Source organism: Ictalurus punctatus, unplaced genomic scaffold (genome assembly GCF_001660625.3).
Source record: "Ictalurus punctatus breed USDA103 unplaced genomic scaffold, Coco_2.0 Super-Scaffold_100056, whole genome shotgun sequence".
Lineage (NCBI taxonomy): Eukaryota > Metazoa > Chordata > Actinopteri > Siluriformes > Ictaluridae > Ictalurus > Ictalurus punctatus.
In genome coordinates this window covers 2569399-2584389 of record NW_026521088.1, presented here as the reverse complement: position 1 = coordinate 2584389, position 14991 = coordinate 2569399, and the positions used below count along the sequence as shown (strand labels likewise).

At 42.2% G+C, this 14991-nt stretch overlaps 1 long non-coding RNA gene across 2 annotated transcripts; it reads left to right on the top strand.

The window, feature by feature from the left end:
• Positions 1-7839: 7839 nt before the first annotated feature.
• Positions 7840-12407, top strand: LOC128630439 (uncharacterized). Of its 2 annotated transcripts, XR_008394764.1 has the most exons (4): positions 7840-7926; positions 10880-11072; positions 11560-11851; positions 11931-12407. It is a non-coding gene; the product is annotated as an uncharacterized LOC128630439 (long non-coding RNA). The 2 variants fall into 2 exon arrangements; XR_008394763.1 differs by lacking the exon at positions 11560-11851.
• Positions 12408-14991: the final 2584 nt, after the last annotated feature.

Here is a 14991-nt window from a genome sequence, read left to right as displayed (position 1 = left end):
AGAAAATATATATATAAGTCGATACCACAGTGTGGTATAAAAATAAAATAAAAGAATTTAATTAAAAACACTCCTGGAGGACACTGATACTGGCAAAGAGAGAGAGAGAGAGAGAGAGAGAGAGAGAGAGAGAGAGAGAGAGAGAGATTTTAGTTATCCTAAATGTGCACACACACACACACACCCCTTATACTCTGAATGCAAGCATTAGTTTAAATTCACTGATACGGTGTCAGGATAAAAAGATTTATTAAAAGCATGAACATGTGAATAATTATTAGCGACATGAGGCTACATTTAGCTGACAGGACACGGGCTGAATGGAGATGCATGGTGGCCCATTAAGAGGTAGTTTATAACACTGCAATGCGTTAGCATCATTAACAAATAGAGAGAGAGAGAGTGGGGGAGAGAGGGAGAGAGAGTGGGGGAGAGTGGGCTGAGAGAGAGAGAGAGGGATTTGAATTGAATTTGAATTTCAAAAGCCTTTTTATTTACATGATTTTAAAACTACAATGACCTATTTCGGTCCCACAGAGTCATTTCAAATAACACTAACTAAATAGGCAGGGCAGGGCGTGGCAGGGAGGCAGATAGGTACATACAGTGAGGGAAAAAAGTATTTGATCCCCTGCTGATTTTGTACGTTTGCCCACTGACAAAGAAATGATCCGTCTAATTTTAATGGTAGATTTATTTGAACAGTGAGAGACAGAATAACAACAAAAAAATCCAGAAAAACTCACGTCAAAAATGTTGATTTGCATTTTAATGAGGGAAATAAGTATTTGACCCCTCTGCAAAACATGACTTAGTACTTGGTGGCAAAACCCTTGTTGGCAATCACAGAGGTCAGACGTTTCTTGTAGTTGGCCACCAGGTTTGCACACATCTCAGGAGGGATTTTGTCCCACTCCTCTTTGTAGATCTTCTCCAAATCATTAAGGTTTCGAAGCTGACGTTTGGCAACTCGAACCTTCAGCTCCCTCCACAGATTTTCTATGGGATTAAGGTCTGGAGACTGCCTATGTCACTCCAGGACCTTAATGTGCTTCTTCTTGAGCCACTCCTTTGTTGCCTTGGCCGTGTGTTTTGGGTCATTGTCATGCTGGAATATCCATCCACGACCCATTTTCAATGCCCTGTCTGAGGGAAGGAGGTTTTCACCCAAGATTTGACGGTACATGGCCCCGTCCATCGTCCCTTTGATGCGGTGAAGTTGTCCTGTCCCCTTAGCAGAGAAACACCCCCAAAGCATAATGTTTCCACCTCCATGTTTGACAGTGAGGATGGTGTTCCAGGGGTCATAGGCAGCATTCCTCCTCCTCCAAACATGGCGAGTTGAGTTGGTGCCAAAGAGCTCCATTTTGGTCTCATCTGACCTCAACACTTTCACCCAGTTGTCCTCTGAATCATTCAGATGTTCATTGGCAAACTTCAGACAGGCATGTATATGTGCTTTCTTGAGCAGGGGGGCCTTGTGCGCGCTGCAGGATTTCAGTCCTTCACGGCGTAGTGTGTTACCGATTGTTTTCTTGGTGACTATGGTCCCAGCTGCCTTGAGATCATTGACAAGATCCTCCCGTGTAGTTCTGGGCTGATTCCTCACTGTTCTCATGATCACTGCAACTCCACGAGGTGAGATCTTGCATGGAGCCCCAGGCCGAGGAAGATCGACAGTTCTTTTGTGCTTCTTCCATTTGCGAATACTCGCACCAACTGTTGTCCCCTTCTCACCAAGCTGCTTGGCAATGGTCTTGTAGCCCATTCCAGACTTGTGTAGGTCTACAGTCTTGTCCCTGACATCCTTGGAGAGCTCTTTGGTCTTGGCCATGGTGGAGAGTTTGGAATCTGATTGATTGATTGCTTCTGTGGACAGGTGTCTTTTATACAGGTAACAAACTGATATTAGGAGCACTCCCTTTAAGAGTGTGCTCCTAATCTCAGCTCGTTACCTGTATAAAAGACGCCTGAGAGCCAGAAATCTTTCTGATTGGTCAAATACTTTTTTCCCTCATTAAAATGCAAATTAATTTATAACATTTTTGACATGCTTTTTTCTGGATTTTTTTGTTGTTATTCTGTCTCTCACTGTTCAAATACAACAACCATTAAAATTATAGAATGATCATTTCTTTGTCAGTGGGCAAACATACAAAATCAGCACTGTAGGTGATAAAAATAAACACCACTTCCAAATGCATCTGAAAAACCACAGGGAGTATAAAAAAAATAAAAAGCAAAAAAAAACACAATAGTAGAAGTTGATTAAATTTCACCTTTTCTTCTGCAACCACACATAATGCCCCTTCCAGACACCATATATTTTCAAACGATACACGATCCTTCAACTAAAACCAAAAGCAGTCAAGACGTTCCACAGGTAAGTATGCTCAACTCTGTCGAAAGCCTTTTCCTGATCAATTAAAACCAAACCACATTCCAAATTAAAAATCCTTCCAACCTCTACAACATCCCAAATGAACGAAATGTTATCGTGAATAAATCGACCCGGCACACAGTAGGTCTGGTCCGCCAATAAGTAAGTCGGTTTGCCAATACCTTAGAGAGCAGTCGGTATTCTACACAGAGAACTGAGACAGGTCTCCATGATCTTATGTCGTGTAGATCTCCTTTCTTGGGCAACAGAGTCAATACTGCTCTGCGACAACTGAGTGGCAGCCGCCCCGTGACTAAACTGTCACCTAGTACCTCCAGTAGGTCTGCACCCATGTCAGGCCAAAAAGACTTATAAAAGTCAGCTGGTAGACCATCGATCCCTGGTGCCTTGCCACTCTCCATACCCTGGAGGGCTCGTAGCAGTTCCTCTAGGGTCAATGCCCCTCCGAGGTCTGCATGCGTTTCCTTTGACGCCTGAGGGAGATCCTTCAAGAAGACGTTATCATGGGCCTGTTCATCGGAGATTTCACACATGTACAGTTCCTTGTAGAAACCGACTGCTCTCTTTCGAATTTCTCTATGGTCCACTAAAAGTGTCCCCTCATCAGAAAACAGGCCATGTATCATCTAATTCTGACCATTCTTTTTTTCCAAATTAAAAAAGAATTTCGACGGTGCATCCATACACTCCACATTCTGAAATCGCGACCTGACCAGAGCTCCTTGTGCGGTAACGTCTAGCAATTTAGTCAATAAACTCCTTTTTTGTTCTTAAATTTTCTATGCATACCTGCCGTCCTGTGTTTTTCATTAACTCTTGAAGCTCCATTATTTCGTTCTCCAAGGATGTCATGCGGAGAGTTGTGTCTCTAGTGACACTGGAGGTAGATTTCACACTTGTACAGTTCCTTGTAGAAACCGACTGCTCTCTTTCGAATTTCTCTATGGTAGAGAACCATACAATGGTCCGTAAATCCTACTGGTATATTTACACAACTTCTAAAAGCACTTAACTGGTGTTTAAAAGCATCAAATTTATCCAATCTGGCCATAGAGAGCATATTATTATAGGAGTGCACCCAGGTATACTGCTTTTGCATGAGGTGAAAATTTCTCCAAATGTCCACAAGGTCACAGGAATTCATTAACTCGACTAGCCTTCTACGTGATGGCATATGGGGCTCTACATGATTCCTGTCTATACCCAGCTCTGTACAATTAAAATCCCCCCTAGAATTAAAAAAATCATCAGAGTCACAATTCTTCAGGACATTGTCTAAGGTTTGTAAAAATAACATTCTTTCAATGGCTGCAGTCGGGGCATAAACACACACAAAAACAACCCACCTATTCTCATATTGAGCTCTAACCTTTAACAGTCGACCCTTTATGATCTCATCAACTTGATAAGAACAGGGGATAAAATTATAGGAAAATAAAATAGCTACTCCCCCACTGGTAGATGTCCTATGACTTAAAAAGGATAACCCTTTAAACTCCCTGGCCCAGTCCGCAGCATTATTAGCGTCTGTGTGGGTTTCCTGAGCAAAGATTACATCAATTTTCTTTTGCTTCACCGTTTCAAACAACAAAAATCTTTTATTTCTTTCCCTTGCTCCATTTAAATTCAACGAAGCAATTCGAAACTCGCTCATAAATATGAGGAAAAATAATAGATTTACGTACATGTCTAGGATTGACTATCACTATCGTTATTGTCTAACATTACATTGACTTTTGTAAGGATTTTCTTTAGACGGTATCCCTCCTGATCAGTGAAACCCCCTTCTGACATAAACCCACGTGTTTTTTTAATGAACTGTTCCACATCCGGGAAAAACTCGTCTATCCTCACATTCCTAGCATGTTTAGTCTTTTTCAGAAAAGCCTTGATGTCGTCCACGCTATATTCATGGCTCGAAAAGCCACTTAGATTTACACTACATGTAATACTACAGTCAGACGCTTCGCTCTCGCTCTCTACCTCCACAGAATTCAGCTCCTCTGCGCCATCTTTCCTCTTAGCCTGTGCATGAGGACGGTTTCTCCGTCTCTTTCTCTGGGGTACCTTGAACACATTCTCTTCCGTATCCATATGAGAGCTATCATCCGCAACTTCATCAACAAGAGACAGATCACACTATCTAGTGACACCGTACTGTCCTGTGTATCCTTATCACATAACTCAGGCTCACCCTCAGCCTTCTCTTCTTCACCTGGTTTAGCACCGACACCCTGGTGAGAGGGGCCAGCTTCAGGTGTCTCCACCTGAGAAGGTACTGCTGTTCCATCTCCCGGTGTGTGGGCCCCATCCACCCCAACACCCTCTCCAGCAGTAACCTCGTTACCAGCGGCCGCGTTAGTATCATTACCATTTTCGGGATTCACCCGTTTTTCTGGACAGGCCCTCACCAGATGACCAGATAAACTACACCCACAACACTTCATTGTAGTAGTAGTAGTGTAAATAACATAATTAAAATCTTCCACCTTTACACTGAGTGTCAGATCCAGATCATTATTGTCCTTCAGAACCATGTACACAAACCGTCTGAAAGACACGATATGTTTTACACGAGGGGATTTACTTGTAGTCGCGATCTTCTTGATCTGAGAGACCGGTTTTCCATAGCGGGATAGAGTTTGTGACAGAACCTCGTCCTTAATAAAAGGAGGAACATTCGACAGGATGACTTTTTTACACAGGGTTGATAAAGGAAGCACTAAGTGGAACACATCATCAATCACAACTCCACTGTCCACCATTACGTTTGCCAACTCCACTGTTTTCAGAAACAGCACGACGGCACTATTCATCCGGGCCGCAGACAGAATGTTGTCGTATCCTACACTCTCCCCCACGGCCAGACACACCTCCTCAACGCTGGCGGTAGTGGCTACTTTAATAGCATGCCGCCGCGTGAGGGAATCATACTTCCCCGTACCTGAGGCAGCCATGTTTCCCAAAACAACACGGAAACAGCCGCCCAGGCCAGCGAGAAACACACACACACACACACACACACACACACCTGCGCGCGCACACACACACGCACACACACACACACACACAACAAACAATAGTAGATTTAAACTCCCTCAGAAAACAAAAACCTAAAAGGAAATCGTATTTCTGAAGAAAAGACAGATAGAAAAATGAACAAGCGAACTTTGGAGCAGCGGCCTCGGCCACTGAGAGAGAGAGAGAGAGAGAGAGAGAGGGAGAGTTTCTGTGTGAGAGAATGTCTGTGTGTTAGAGAGAGTGTGTCTGTGTGTGTGAGAGACAGAGTGTCTGTGTGAGAGACAGAGTGTCTGTGTGAGAGGGAGAGTGTGTCTGTGAGAGAGAGAGAGTGTATGTCTGTGTGTGAGAGAGAGAGATAGTGTGTCTGTGTGAGAGAGTGTCTGTGTGAGAGAGCAAGAAATTGTCTGTGTGAGATAGTGAGAGAGTGTCTGTGTGTGTGAGAGAGAGAGTGTGTCTGTGTGAGGGAGTGTCTGTGTGAGAGAGTGAGAGTGTGTCTGTGTGTGAGAGAGAGTGTGTCTGTGAGAGAGTGTGTGTCTGTGTGTTTGAGAGAGAGAGAGAGAGAGTGTGTGTCTGTGTGTGAGAGAGAGAGTGTGTCTGTGTGTGAGAGAGAGTGTGTCTGTGTGTGAGAGAGTGAGTGTGTCTGTGTGTGTGTGAGAGAGAGTGAGTGTGTCTGTGCGTGTGTGTGAGAGAGAGAGTGAGTGTGTCCGTGTGTGTGAGAGAGAGTGCCTGTGTGAGTGAGAGAGAGAGTGTGTCTGTGTGTTTGAGAGAGAGAGTGTGTCTGTGTGTGAGAGAGAGAGTGTGTCTGTGTGTTTGAGAGAGAGTGTGTCTGTGTTTGAGAGAGAGAGTGTGTCTGTGTGTTTGAGAGAGAGAGTGTGTCTGTGTGTGAGAGAGAGAGTGTGTCTGTGTGTTTGAGAGAGAGAGTGTGTCTGTGTGTGAGAGAGAGTGTGTCTGTGTGTGAGAGAGTGAGTATGTCTGTGTATGTGTGAGAGAGAGAGTGAGTGTGTCTGTGTGTGTGAGAGAGAGTGCCTGTGTGAGTGAGAGAGAGAATGTGTCTTTGTGTGAGAGAGAGAGTGTGTCTGTGTGTGAGAGACAGTCTGTCTGTGTGAGAGACAGTGTGTCTGTGTGTGAGAGAGAGTGTGTCTGTGAGAGAGAGAGAATGTGTCTTTGTGAGAGAGAGAATGTGTCTGTGTGTGAGAGGGGGTGTGTCTGTGTGAGAGACAGTGTGTCTGTGTGTGAGAGAGAGTGTCTGTGCGAGTGAGAGAGAGAGAGAATGTGTCTGTGAGAGAGAGAGAGTGTCTGTGCGAGAGAGAGAGAGAGAGAGAGAGAGTGTCTGTGTGAGAGTGTGTCTGTGTGTGTGTGAGAGAGAGTGTCTGTGTGAGAGTGTGTCTGTCTGTGTGAGAGAGTGTCTGTGCGAGAGAGAGTCTGTTTGTGTGAGAGACAGAGTGTGTCTGTGAGACAGAGAGTGTGTCTGTGTGTGTGAGAGAGAGAGTGTGTGCATGTGTGTGTGTGTGAGTGTTTGTGTGTGTGTGTGTGTGTGTGAGAGAGAGAGTGTGAGAGAGTATGTGTGTGTGAGAGAGAGTGTATGTGTGAGAGAGTGTGTGTGTGTGTGTGTGTGTGAGAGAGAGAGAGTGTGTGTGTGTGTGAGAGAGAGAGAGAGAGAGAGAGAGAGAGAGAGAGTGTGTGTGTGTGTGTGTGTGTGTGTGTGTGTGTGTGTGTGTGAGAGAGAGAGAGATAGAGTTTGTAATTGTCACTTCATGGGGACATCATCATGTTTACACAGCAACCTCATGGGGACCAAAAACATTATGGGGACAAAAATCCACGTCCTCACAGGGGTGATGCACTGAAAAGTGTTGAGGAGGCTGTAAATAGACGCCTCACAAATTTTTATCTTTGGCATATAAGGCATGATCTGGACAAACTGTGTGTGTGATCGGTTTGGTCTATGTCGCCCCCTTTAGTCTGGAACTGGTATTTATTGGGGGAGGGGCTTGGCCAACCACTTCACACACTCTGCAAGTCTAATTTATGCAAATTATGGTACCACCCACTTAGTAAAGGACTGTGGCTAATCTGCATATGCACATTAGCTCTATTACCTATTAGCGGATTAAAAAGTGACTGGTAAATTAAAAGCCTAATTAGACTGTTAGAAGGTTAGATTGGTAGCATAAGCTACACATTAATAAGTCAGAACAGATAGTTATCATGTTTTCCAAATAATTATAAGTCTTAATAATAATTAAAGTTTCAGTTTTTAAATTTTTGCACAGTGAAATGACACTTTTTTAAAATCTCTAAGCAGTAAAACGAAATCCTTAAGTTGGGTCATGGCGGAGTGTAGTTTTTTTGACTGCACTAATAGTTCGCAAACACCACACGGGAAGTAATAAAAGAACTACATTTCCCATCTGCCCTGGCTGTCACAGGCTAATAGCACCAGTTGCTTTCCATTGCCCTAAGGAATGATTCTACTGCGGCAACGAGACCAAAAACAACGAAAGGTAAATTATTATTATAATTTTTTGCAGTTTATAAGTTTGTAATTTTATTTCCGTGCTTTAAGACATTATTTATAATTGAATCGCAATATTAAAGTAATTGTTATGCTAGCGGACTTTACTAGCCAGAGTTAGCACACACTTTAACCAATCTAGCACATTAGTAAGTACAATAAGTTAATAAAATGAAGTTAATATATTAAATAGACTTTGGTAGTTGTCATGTCATGTGAATATTTAGTGTTATACCGACTTCTGTAACTAGCTTCACCATGTAACGGATAGTTCGGTTATAAATAGCAGAGTCAGGCTTCCTAAATAGTTATCGATCTGAGCGCTGGATTGAGTTTAAAGCCTCTGAAATCGAGGACAGGGTGGACAGTAGTCTGGACCGAGCCGAGCTCATTAGTTCAAGTTATTAGTTTGTTATGAATCTGTAAAGCGCTGGGCGGTGGTGTGATGTGCTTCGATGTTGTAACTACAGCGCGCTCCTTTTATTCTGCGTCTCTAAACACCGCAGCTGAGCTGTGATCTGTGTGTAGAACAGGTTCTCACTCAGCAAAGTTATTAGCAAGCACGGATATGGTTATTTTCTTACTCAGAACATCACCAGGGACTGAAAATCTCAATATATTAACATTTTCTTTAGAGGTAAAATGGCACGAAGTGGAAGAATAATAATTATAACTAGACCAGTACATTTCCTGAAGAAAATGTGAGCGGTGCTTGCCATGGTGAAATTGGGACAGGGCGCCAATACATTCAAGAGCCTCCCACATAGGGTGCCAATACTTTCGAGAGCTGGACAGATATGGCACCAGCACTGTTAGAGCCGGCTGTGTAGTGCGCCAATACTTTTTAGAGCCGACCGTCAAGGGCGCCAGTACTTTTGAGAGCTGGCTGTGCAGGGTGCCAATACTTTTGAGAGCCGGCCAGATCGTGTGCCAATATTTCTGAGAGCCGAACAGATCGTGTGCCAATACATTTTAGAGCCGAACGTGTACGGAGGAAAATTTTTTACAGCTTTCTCCTTAGAGGGCCAATACTTTCGAAACTCAATGCCAGTCTATGGGAAATTTTCTGAATTTGAGCTTCCGTAGCGGGAATTCCGGCATTCCGATCGCTTATAAAAGTCATAGCACACTTCAATAAGCCGATCGATTCGACACCTCACCCGTCGATCTCCGACAAACGGTGCCGAAAAAAAGTGGAAGAATAATAATAATTATTATAATAACTAGACCGGTACATTTCCTGAAGAAAATGTGAGTTTCGAGAGTCGGACAAATAGGTTGGTAGAGGGGTTTAGCATGATGCTCGCATGTTTTAGCATCATGCTAGCATGTTTTAGCATGTTTTCGCATCATGCTAGCATGTTTTCGCATCATGCTAGCATGTTTTCGCATCATGCTAGCATGTTTTCGCATCATGCTAGCATGTTTTTGCACATTTTAGCATCATGCTAGCATGTTTTTGCACATTTTAGCATCATGCTAGCATGTTTTTGCACATTTTAGCATCATGCTAGCATGTTTTTGCACATTTTAGCATCATGCTAGCATGTTTCAGCATGTTTTAGCATCATGCTAGCATGTTTTAGCATCATGCTAGCATGTTTTAGCAAGTTTTCGCATCATGCTAGCATGTTTTCGCATCATGCTAGCATGTTTTAGCATGTTTTATCATCGTGCTAGCATGTTTTAGCATGTTTTAGCACTGTACTGGCCGTGTAGGGTGCCAATACTTTTAAAGCTGGACAAATAGGGCGCAAATATTTTCGAATGCCGGACTCTAGGGCACCAATATAATCGAGAGGCGAAAGCGTAGGGTGTCAATAATTTCGAGTGCCGGACACTAAGGGCGGCAATACTTTCGAGAGCCGACAGCATAGGGCGCCAATACTTTCGCGAGCCAGACAGATGGGGCGCCAGCATTGTTAGAGCCGGCTGTGTAGTGCGCCAATACTTTTTAGAGCCGACCGTCAAGGGTGCCAGTACTTTTGAGAGCTGGCCATGCAGGGTGCCAATACTTCTGAGCGCCGGCCGGATAGGGTGCCAATACTTCTGAGAGCCGAACAGATCGTGTGTCAATACATTTTAGAGCCGAACGTGTACGGAGGCAAAACTTTTAGAGCTTTCTCCTTAGTGGGCCAATACTTTCGAAACTCAATGCAAGTCCATGGGAAATTTTCAGAATTTGAGCTTCCATAGCGGGAATTCCGGCATTCTGATCACTTATAAAAGTCGTAGCACACCTCTCCTCAATAAGCCGATCGATTCGACACCTCACCCGTCGATCTCCGACAAACGGTGCGGGACTAGTTACGCGCCGAAAAAAAAGTGGAAGAAGAATAATAATAACTAGACCGGTACATTTCCTGAAGAAAATGTGAGTGGTGCTTGCGTTGGCGAAACAGGGACGGGTGCCAATACTTTCGAGAGCCGACAGCGTAGGGCGCCAATACTTTCCAGAGCCGGACAGATATGGCACCAGCATTGTTAGAGCCAGCCGTGTAGTGCGCCAATACATTTTAGAGCCGACTGTCAAGGGTGCCACTACTTTTGAGAGCTGGCCGTGCGGGGTCCCAATACTTTTGAGCGCCGGCCGGAGAGTAATAATAATTATAATAATAATATTATTATTATTATTATTAATAATAATAATAATAATAATAATAATAATAATAAGTATGCAAGGGAACAATAGTAGTGCTTTTGAAGCACCACTAATTAAATGATCCATAGAATTAACCTGCATAAAAAACGACAATGTCTGCATAGTTTTTCTTCAAAGTGTACTTTCATTGTACTTGAAAATTGCAGTTGTAAAGTATTTGTCCACTTAAACATTTACATCTGACCGTTAACAATAAAAATTCTGTGCAGAGCTATCATATTTGTAGAATTTGATGTTGAATATTCGGTCACTGAATACTTCTCTCTCGTTGTGTATTGAGTATTGATGCTGCAAAAGAAGACGGATCTTTTGGTAGGCTGGTTAATGATTACCACAGGCACCCAAATGGCAGAATGCAGAAGACTGAAGTGGACGGAAGCCCACATCTTGGTCTGTTTGCTTTAACAGACTTTAAAGAAGGTGATGAAATTACCTACAATTACGGTGGAGGAGACTGGCCTTGGGGTAGCAAGGTATGCAGGGTATCTCCCTCTCTGCTTTCTTTTTTTTAAAGATTATTCAAAAATAAACATTGTCTTATCCGGCAGTGTTGCAATTCATTTTTGTTGCACAACTAATTTTGTTGTTGTGCATTAACAATAAAATTAGACATTATTGTTCATCTGATCTGCTTCAGGTATTTTACTGCCACGTTTAAGCATGAACTACAAAGCATGTGTGTCTGAATGCACCGTAATTATCCCAAAGTCTTCCAAAGTATCCCATATCTAACCCTGAAATCATAAACTTAATTCCTATAGTGAAATAATTATTGTTTTTGTCGTATTGAACAGCATATTTGCTTTCTGTTACATAATCTTGTCTGTTAATAGTTACTATACGGAGTCCCCACAAAGCATGTTTTATTCAGGTGTGTGAGGGAGTCTTGTGATAGCTGAATAGATATGTGAATTTAGAACAGTGTCCCCATAGGTCACTTAAACCTGTTTAAATATGCAGATTATGGAGGAGGACACTGCTGAGAGCAATGGCCAGGAGAAACAGCAGCCATCACAGTCTACACCTTTTCTGGATCATAAATATCAGAATTGTGTAGTTTGCTGACACTTTTAATCCTGCCTTTCAATCACACCTCTCCATAATTTCCAACATAAGCATCCCCTGGGACTCAGTAGGTTCCCTACTGCATCTTCTCCAAGAAAACCGAGTACTCTTAGTTACTATTTGGTACATATGCACAAACTGCAGTCAGAGTTTTCATTTGTGAGACGTGAAATGTAAGTTCCAGTCTGTAAGTTGCCAGACAATAATTTCTGTCGGGTGTAAGGGTGTGTGTTTGCTATGTAACTAATGTTTATTCTTACATTTAGGTAAAACATCTACTCTGAAAAAGAGGAAGGCTCGGGAAGGAAATGAGGTCCATGCAGTGGAGAGACATATGGAGACCTTCATCATGTCATGTCGTGTCCCAGGGAAGTTGGTCTGTGAAAACTGCATTAGATCTGAGTCTTTATATCTTAAAGATAGAGACTGGCAAAGTGTCAAATTCTACGTCTATAACTGCACTGTAGCTTACAAGAGAGATATAAACAAAGATTAAATAACACTTTGATAGTAACACTTTACATCTATATTACAGATACTGTACATCATAGCATCTGTAGTAATGCTTTAATAATAAGTTACGTTACACCTCTACCCTTTTACTTTGTAATGAACCGCTCAGCATTTACTTCATAATAAACTAATCAGGAACAAATCAGGCATTTAAAATATCCATTAGAATCTTTACCTACACCGTTATATTGAATTAGATCAAATTGGTTTGGGCCGCCTTCTTCCAGTGGGTCCTTATGCAGGTGACTGACGAGTTCATGAGTAAGCCTATTGGGCAATAAAAGCTTCAGTGTGCTACCCATTTACATGTTTAGACTGCCTGGAATCAAAATTAGCTACCTCAACATATATTATTAAGTTGTTACTGTTACTTTTTAGCTTAGTCAGTTAAGTGGATATAGAATAAAGAAATATATTGTGTTTATGACATTTGGTTGTGTGTCTGTGTTTGGCTAGTATCTTTATTTTTCTCAATATGTTTAACTTTGAGCTGGCTATATGTAGTAGCAGAAGTGTTATGTCAAACTTAAATGAGTCCAAGTTCATTCATGGCACATGTGAGCTTAGTAGTTGTGCACTTTAATGGGCAAATATTTGTTGACGTTTACAGTAAAGAAGCTCAAGACTCAAGTTGTCTTTATAATGTTGAATAGACAGAGTTTTTTCAACTGACTGACAATTTTTCACTTGATTAGAGATCCAGACCAATAAACAAATCCTTCATGTAGCTAAAATATCAAAAGGATGCGTTTCTTTGTCATTTTGACTTGCCAAAATGACTGGGGATAGTGTTAATTTGTGATGCATGCCTGTGATAAATAAGTGAGGTTCAGTACAGCAAGCACCTCTACTTTCTATTCCACAAAAAAAATTGTATACTTTGGAGGAGGAAATGAAAAGCTTCTTAGAAGTGCCTTTTTCTCTCTGCAGTCGGCAAGATGGTGCACACGAGTTAGTTGACACAGACCGCTGACATGCCTTGAGCAGGCTTCAAGTTGCGTAGGGGAGACCCCAGTGCATTCCAAGTCCAGTGCCATGTTCTCTTGGCCATCAGAGGAAGGGGGCATGAGACAAGACTTAAGTGCATTTCCTTGGTTCATTTATGTTCTGATGGTTTATATTTTGATCGTTTCAATGTGCCAACCTTCTTTACCAGCTGTAACCGCGATGGAGAATGAGACAAGGCTTAAGAGTGACTCCAAGGCTCATTTACGTTTTGATCGCGCATGGTCTCAACATTCCAAAGTGTCATGGGTCTTTTCAAATGGCTTCATGTTTCAATTATAAGGAAGCATTTGTTCAAACAAAAATGTTTTCAGTCCTTTAAGGATCATTTTAACTGATGATGATGATATTATTATTATTATTATTATTATTATTAATAGTAATAATAATAATAATAATAATAATAATAGTGCTGATGTGGTGTCATGTCCTCTGATTTCTGTGTGTGAGACAAACGCACTCACATTTCTCTTACATGGGAAACTTTAGCTGTATTGTGTGTGTGTGTGTGTGTGTGTGTGTGTGTGTGTGTGTGTGTGTGTGTGTGTGTGTGTGTGTGTGTGTGTGTGTGTGTGTGAGATCAGTGTTCTGATATATCATCATTTCTCCCCCAGGTTGAGTTGGTGTTTTCTCACAGAGGAAAGCTGTAGAGTTCTGTCCTCAGTTCTCAGATCAAACTCCTCCAGACTGGTGCTGGTGCCCTAGACGGTCAGCTCTAAAAAGTATTGGCGCACTACACGGCCGGCTCTAACAATGTTGGCACCCTATCTGTCCGGCTCTCGAAAATATCGGCACCCTATTTGTCCAGCTTTAAAAGTATTAGCACCCTAAACGGCCAGTATAGTGCTAACACATGCTAGCAACATGCCAGAATGATGCTAAAGCATGCCAGCATGATGCTAAAACATGCTAAAACATGCTAGCGTGACGCTAAAACGTGCTAGCGTGACGCTAAAACGTGCTAGCGTGACGCTAAAACGTGCTAGCGTGACGCTAAAACGTGCTAGCGTGACGGTAAAACGTGCAAGCGTGACGGTAAAACGTGCAAGCGTGACGGTAAAACATGCTAAAACATGCTAAAACATGCTAGCGTGATGGTAAAACATGCTAAAACGTGCTAGCGTGATGGTAAAACATGCTAAAACGTGCTAGCGTGATGGTAAAACATGCTAAAACATGCTAGCGTGATGGTAAAACATGCTAACTAGATACTAAAACATGTTAAAACATGCTAGCATGATGCTAAAACATATTAGCATCATGCTAACACGTGCTAGCATGATGCTAAGACGTGCTAAAACATGCTAGCTTCATGCTAAAACCCTGTAGCAACCTGACCATCCGGCTCTCGAAAGTATTGGCGCCCGATCCAAATTTTGCCAGTGCAAGCACCACTCACTTTTTCTTCAGGAAATGTACTGGTCTAGTTATTATAATAATTATTATTATTCTTCCACTTTTTTTTGGCGCGTAACTTCTCTCGCGTTTGTCGGAGATCAAAGGGTGAGGTGTCAAATTGATCGGCTTATTGAGCAGAGGTGTGCTATCACTTTTATAAGCGATCGGAATGCCGGAATTCCCGCTACGGAAACTCAAAGTCAGAAAATTCCCCATACAGTGAGGGGGAAAAAAGTATTTGATCCCCTGCTGATTTTGTACGTTTGCCAACTGACAAAGAAATGATCAGTCTATAATTTTAATGGTAGATTTATTTGAACAGTGAGAGACAGAATAACAAAAAAAAAAAAAAAAAAAAACGCATGTCAAAAATGTTATAAATTAATTTACATTTTAATGAGCTGAGATTAG